Source organism: Chenopodium album, chromosome 9 (assembly GCF_948465745.1).
Source record: "Chenopodium album chromosome 9, dcCheAlbu1.1, whole genome shotgun sequence".
NCBI classification, from domain to species: Eukaryota; Viridiplantae; Streptophyta; class Magnoliopsida; order Caryophyllales; family Amaranthaceae; genus Chenopodium; species Chenopodium album.
Genome location: NC_137842.1, coordinates 57,005,825 through 57,012,507, shown reverse-complemented (window position 1 = coordinate 57,012,507; position 6,683 = coordinate 57,005,825). Strand labels below are relative to the sequence as shown.

General features: G+C 35.6%; 1 pseudogene; it reads left to right on the top strand.

The window, feature by feature from the left end:
* Positions 1-1,306: 1,306 nt before the first annotated feature.
* LOC145557771 (O-fucosyltransferase 23-like) lies at positions 1,307-5,766 on the top strand (annotated as a pseudogene).
* The last annotated feature ends 917 nt before the right edge of the window (positions 5,767-6,683 follow it).

The window sequence follows — 6,683 nt, the reverse complement described above, 5'->3', positions numbered from 1 at the left end:
TCCACGTTCAAGCCTAAATGTTACCTCCAGCTGACATCTGACCCCATGTGCATTTTTTTTTTTATCATTTTTGTACGGATTTCAAGGCAAAGTATTTACGAAATTATCATTTGATCAACGAAATTCGTTTATCATTTTGAGCAACCGGGGCTCCCTCCTAAATAAGTTAGGTTACTATTATATCCCCTACATATTAACTTTTATTAATAAAAAGTTGGGCCAAACCTTAACATCAAATGTCATGATTTGCTATGATACAAATACAAATTAATTTTTTTTATTTTTATTCATGAGTTGTAAAATACAAATTCCCTAATTAAAGTACCAATTCAAAAATTCCATGATTTGCAAATTCATTTGGCAAACCTTGAATTAGTCGTTAGTTCGTTACCCGTTAAGCAGCAGCTTCGTAAATCAACTGGAAGGCCTTTTCCACACTAGTTATCAATTCTGATACCGAATTTGCTAATTTTACAGAAATCAAAATCAAATTCAAAATCAATTTGGGATTTCTGAGTATTTTTCTGGGGTTTAATTTGATCGCATCGATTGAAATCAGAGCGAAAGAGAGGAAGTTTGTTCAGATTAGTAATGGGGTTCCTTGTTACATCCCTAATTTTCTTGGTGATCGGAGTGATTGCTTCTCTTTGTACCAGAATTTGTTTCAATCGTGGCCCTTCTACCAATCTGTAATCTCTCTTTCTATCTCCTCTTTTTGGATCTTTGAATCTGAATTTGCTCATTTTTAGCTCTGCATTGTTGTTTGTTGTTTGTTGTTTGATGGTTAATGATTGTTGATGTTCCTCTGTTTTGCCGATTGACTTGTTTAAATTGGGAGTTGGGGTATAGTTTTAAGTAATTTGGATTATAAATGATTTTCGTTTTTAGTGAAGTGTTGAATTGATTCGATACATTGAAGAATGAAGAGTTTTTATGTTGAAATTATTGTTTAAAAACTTTGATGTATATGATAAGAAATGTGGTTTGCTATGTTTTTGAGATGGATATTTTTAATGTGATTTGATGGCAGTGTATGTTTACAGGAGAGGGTTTGAGATCATAGAGTAAGGCCTTTATTACTTCACCTTAAAAAAATAATATTCAGTAAAAATAGTTTGATTTTATGGCGGAGAGGTTTGAATTCATAGAGTAAGTAAAAGAAATGGAGTGATCTTTGGTCGATAAAGATGAGTGGGTGATTGGGGGAAAGAGAATGGAGATGTCATGACTTGGTGATTGATTTGAAGAAAATTAATTTGAGTGTGCAAGTTTGTTGGATTGTAGATCTATTATGAGGGGCTTTATTATGCGAGGAATATCTTGGCTCGATTTCACAATTGCACTATATTTGGATAACAGTAGGGAAGGAGAGGGTGGGGAAGGAATAACAGGGAAGGGAAAGGGAAAGGGAAAGGGAATTGAGGGGCAGGAGAAGGTGACCTTCCATTTTCCTCCCAAATCTTTCCAACAATGAAGGGATTAGGTTTATTAAAAGAAGAAAGTGGATACTCCCAATTCCCTTTCCTTCCCTCGCATTAGGTATCCACTATCCAAATAAAGGATGATGCATCCTTTCTCTTCTTTCCTTTCCATCCATTTCTCTCTATCCAAACACAGTGTTGATGTTTAAAATATTTCTCTGAGAAGATTTCAAGCTCAACAAATCAAGCATATTAAGTGTGCAGGAGTTTTTTTTTTTTTTTTTTTTTTTTGGGGGGGGGGGGGGGGTGGCGGGGTTTGATGTATCACTCTTGTTTTGCACATAACATATGAATATAAACAAAGACAAATTGACCTTAGGAGATGAATAAGTTGGGTGTTGCTATCTACCAGATGAGGGCGAAGATATTTTTTTTGTTTTCCTGATAGTTCTACTTTTCAGCTCGCTTGTTTATTGTATTTGACTCTTTTATGTGGCAGGTCACTTAGTTAATTCTAGCAAAGTAAATTGATAACTTCCAAATTGATTTTGGGTGTAATAGGACCTTTTCTCATCCTATGAACCTATGTGATCTACAAATTGTCAAAGTTATCCCTTAGCATTTTTATCTCACTGAACATAATCTGGACTCTGGAGTAGTCTTCTTGTACAAATGATAGTTTTACTTGTTAATGTTGTTAATCTAGTGACTGAAGTATTTTAATTTCTGCAGGTTCCACCTAACATTGGTTATTACAGCAACAGTTTGCTGCTGGATGATGTAAGTCTATTACTTTCCTTAAATCTTCCGGTTAAGTGAATCAAAATATTGCATTGGCTGAGTAACTATGTACTCCATCTGTTTTTAAATACTTGCTCCATTTCTCTATGCGCGGAGTTTTAGGAGAAATTGGAGAAAGTAATAAAATATGGAGGTAGTGGGGTAGTTGAGAAAATAAAAAAATTGTAAAAAGCAAAAGTAGTGGAAGAATAGGAGGAGATAGAGTATTATGTTATGTCCACCAAGTGTGGGAAATGAATTAAATATTGTAAAAACTTTCTAAAAAAGGAAATGAAGCAAGTATTTAAAAACGGCCAGAAAAGGAAAGTGGAGCAAGTATTTTAAAACGGATGGAGTAAAACCACAAAATGTTGTACCAGCAATTGTATCAGCTTTTTTCTCTATCATATGTGAATGACTTTTGTGCAATCCTATAATTAGGTTTGAAACTTGTGACAAAATGCACTGGAAACTATAAATCACTTCTAGACCTCCATTTGTTTCATGTCATTTGGATATGAAATTTTCTTTCTCTGAGAAAGTTGCTAGTTGTTCTGTAGGCTGAGGTCTGCAGATGGAGTACTAGCAACTGTCATCTCATGTCACCACTTCAAATCTCTCTTCTTATGTTCTACTGGGAAAGACTATAGCTGCTTTGCTTCTTCAATTGAACCATTGGGATAAACAAAAACATGACTATGCCCGAAAAGGCTTCAACTCAATGAGGAATATTGCAAAAGTGGGTTTTGTATGGCAAGTTTTTGTTTTCTTGGGAGAGAAGGAAAGAAACACGGGGAGGTGACATAGTGATTCAAATTATCATGACAAATATGTTTCCTTTCGTCCCAGTGTAAGATCTATGGACTATGGAATGATGCCAAGTTTCAAGTTTAGTGCATAGCTTTGTTGATAAATGATGAGTACTTTCAAATTTTGGTCAATTGGTGACAGCTTGCAAAAATTCTTACTTCCCTAGAGAGCGAAAGATTTTTTTGATGAACTGCAGGCTGCAAAAAGCATGTGTAACTATCCCCACTGACATCAAGAAATATGATTAGTCTACTTTTCTAAGTAATCTTATCCAAGAGTGTTGGAGAAGTTGTCTCCGCTTCTGAGTATTTGCCTTTGTAGACCCCTCAGATCAGATTCTCATTAATTGTTTTGCTAGTTACATTATTTATTTATTTATTTATTAGGCATTGCATGCTCCACTGAAAAGGCCAGCTGTACAACTATAGGGAATGGATGATTACTGCCTTTATTGGCTAGAAATGCCTAGAATGCAGTTTGAACAATTTACAGTCATGAGAATTTGGCAGGGGTATTGGTTGATCTTGTTTGATAATCAATTCTGTTGACCTCTATAGTAGTCTGCGTACCATGCGTAGTTCCTTACAGTTATAGACCATTTTTGCTTAGGTTTATTTGACAATGTGTTAGTTCTATTGTGTATTCCATTCAAATCGGAGATGCTGGAAAGCTTTGGAATAACTGTTGATGGTGCTTATGGTTTTGATATCCTTTCTCACTGTTGTAAGTTGTTTATATAAATCTCTATTTGTGTAGGTGGGCTATTGTATATCTTGCGCAGATGAAGCCCCTCATCAACCCTATACTTAATGAAGCAGAGTGAGTTGGGTTTGTGGGTGAAATTTAGAAAGAGTGCTACTCTAGATACCATATGTTACCAGTTTGCAGATTTTCAGAGGAACTCATTAAGAGCGGTGCTCGCAACAATTTCTCATGTGGATTTGTATGTAATTCTATTATTGCGGAGAATAAAAATATTCCTTCTTTTTTGGCTTTGATATCCCCTTGTACTTTTAAGCACCAATCTACTTGCTTGAGTTGGTTTTGTGGATGAAATAAAATTGATTGGTGGATCACAAATATAGGCATGAAAAAAATTTGATGTGCCAAGTTAGTTGTTGTTTGGGCGCATTGATTTAGCCAATTTTAGTTATTTTTGTTGAGCTCCTTTAATTTAAAACCCAATAGGGTTTATTTATACGTATCATTTGATCAATTCCTATTAAAAAAATTAAAACTGAACTTGTCTCCCTTTCTAATTTTATACAACTATATTACTTTCTTATCAACTGATAAGGTAAGTTTTGCAATTTCGGAAGTTTTATTCTCTTTGCAATGGGTTTGTTTGGTTGGGTTGGTACTCAGAGCTACTAAATCAGACAAAAGTTCTGGAGCAGCAGAAGGGGAGTGGAATAAAGTGGACATTGGTGAGAGACTTTGATCAACTGAAGGAATTCAGCAGAGACCCTTATGATCAGTATGAAGTCAAATGCATTGTAGAGAAGAGCCCGTTTCTCTGGCATGATCATTTGCGTGTCAAGGACTAAGCTAAGGTTTATGAGGGCTAAACTTTAGTTGATGAATTATCAAACAAGCTGATCGAGTTGTTTTTAACATTAGATTAGATCTGTAGGGGGAGAAGCCATAGGTGAGCAATTGGCACCTGAGCTGGGTCAGGGTGCTAGTGGGGTCAGATCCAAGTTGCAGCCTATGCCTTATATGGCTGTTCATATGAAGATAGAGAAAGAATGGATGATTCATTGTAAGAAGCTAGAGCAAAGATCTAACATCAATTAAATTTGTAGCAGCAAGGAAGAAATTAGAGAAAGAGTAGGGTACATTATGAAGCTGAGCACACCAACAGTTTTTTACTTAGTTGTTGCAGATAGTCTGTTGGAAGACAAGCTTCCTTTCCAGAAAAAGAAGCTAGGTGTTAGGTCATATTTATGAAAAATAACCTTATCTTATCAAGTCAGCCATTGACTATGAAGTGTGCTTAGAGCAGATGTATTTGTGGGAAATTGGGAATAGCTTTTCTACTTTCTCTAGTCTCGTAGGCTCATATCACTTGAGAGGACACAAAAGATGATCTGCTAAGGAGTTTCAATTTCTTGTAACAGCAGCATAAGGTGGCCTTCATATGCCTACAATATAATGGGAATTTGGTGGTCCATGAAAGTGGCTGATGACCCAATCATCCAATTCGCTTCAACAGACAGGCATGGATAAAGATTGGTCCTCTCTCAGACTTCTGCTGTCATGATAAGCGTAGAAGAGGACCTTTCAGAAGGACGCTCGCTGACCAATGTGTCTGAAACAAGCCTTCAATCCATTAGCTATGGTTCCAATCATGTCACACGTCCATCTTTCCTTGCTGTTCTTGAGCATATTCTGTGCATAACATTCTTGATATACTGATTGCTGGTATGATTTGAAATCTTAATATTCATAATTTGATTGAAAATGAGAGCAGATAGCTTGGGGCATAACATACTATTTTCTACCTGAGCTTTCTTTTGGGATATGCTCTGCCAGCATCTTGGTATATTGATGAAGTCACCAAAGGAATGCTGCTCCCAGCATCAGGGAATTTTCAGGTTTTATTGTTGGGATTAGATATTTATTTATTGCATTTTCATTCTTTGATGCTGTTTTTTATTGGAAGGTGTACATAAAACAGTAGTATTTGAAATATTACCTTTTTACATCCAGGGTTAAATATTATTGTCTTGCTTTTCCACTTTTTAACCCTGTTTTTTTTTTTTTATTGAAAGATGTACCTAGAACCTGAAAAATCACCTTTGTATATCTTGTATATCTTGATATTGGCATTCTGCAATGGCATTATAATGGAAAAGCTTTGCTACCCTTCATTGAAATGTTGATGCACTTTTATTCTTTTAGAGCTTGAAAACTGAACTTAATTGTCTCCTTGTTAAAAGCTGTTGACTGTAGACTTGAAACTATTCAGGTTGGTACACATTGATTCTTTTGTCATCTCATTTGATTTCTGATTGTGCTTATTAATTGTTTTTCATTCTTTCTTTCCCCTCTCTGAGCATGATTTTCTATGCTGGTTGGAATGAGCCCTTTGCTTACTGCTTTAAAGTAGAGATTTTTCTGTGAAGTTTCTAATTATATGCTGTTTTGCTATGTTCAGGCATGTCATCCATTGGTTTGGAACTTTAATTTTTTGCTATTTGGATATGATCTGAAGATAGATTCATGGTTTCTATACCACACAGATAATGCTGGCTTCATCTGTTTTCTGTTTATTTCCCATTTTATTTATACACAGAGTCATAGCCTTACAAAATTATGAGATTGGGGTACATTGAATTTGAATTTCAGACTCCATGTTGTATGCATCCTAATTTTTCTGCTTGAGCTCCCCATTTTCTGTCCGCGATCAGTGTATACATGGTTATATTCGTTTGTAAACTTGTTATGGCGCAAAAGAGCAAGGATCATGTTCTTAAAAACTTTTGAACTCCATGTATGTTGTGAAAATATATGGAAGAGGCCTCTGTTGCATTAGAAGCAGAAGAATTCATGCTTCAGAAAGATAGAGTTCACTAATCACTACCATAGTGTGAGAATTCGCTATGGAGACCCACTAAAGAAGATAAGAAATCAATGGGAAGACCATTTAAGATTTCTGCAGCGCTTTGG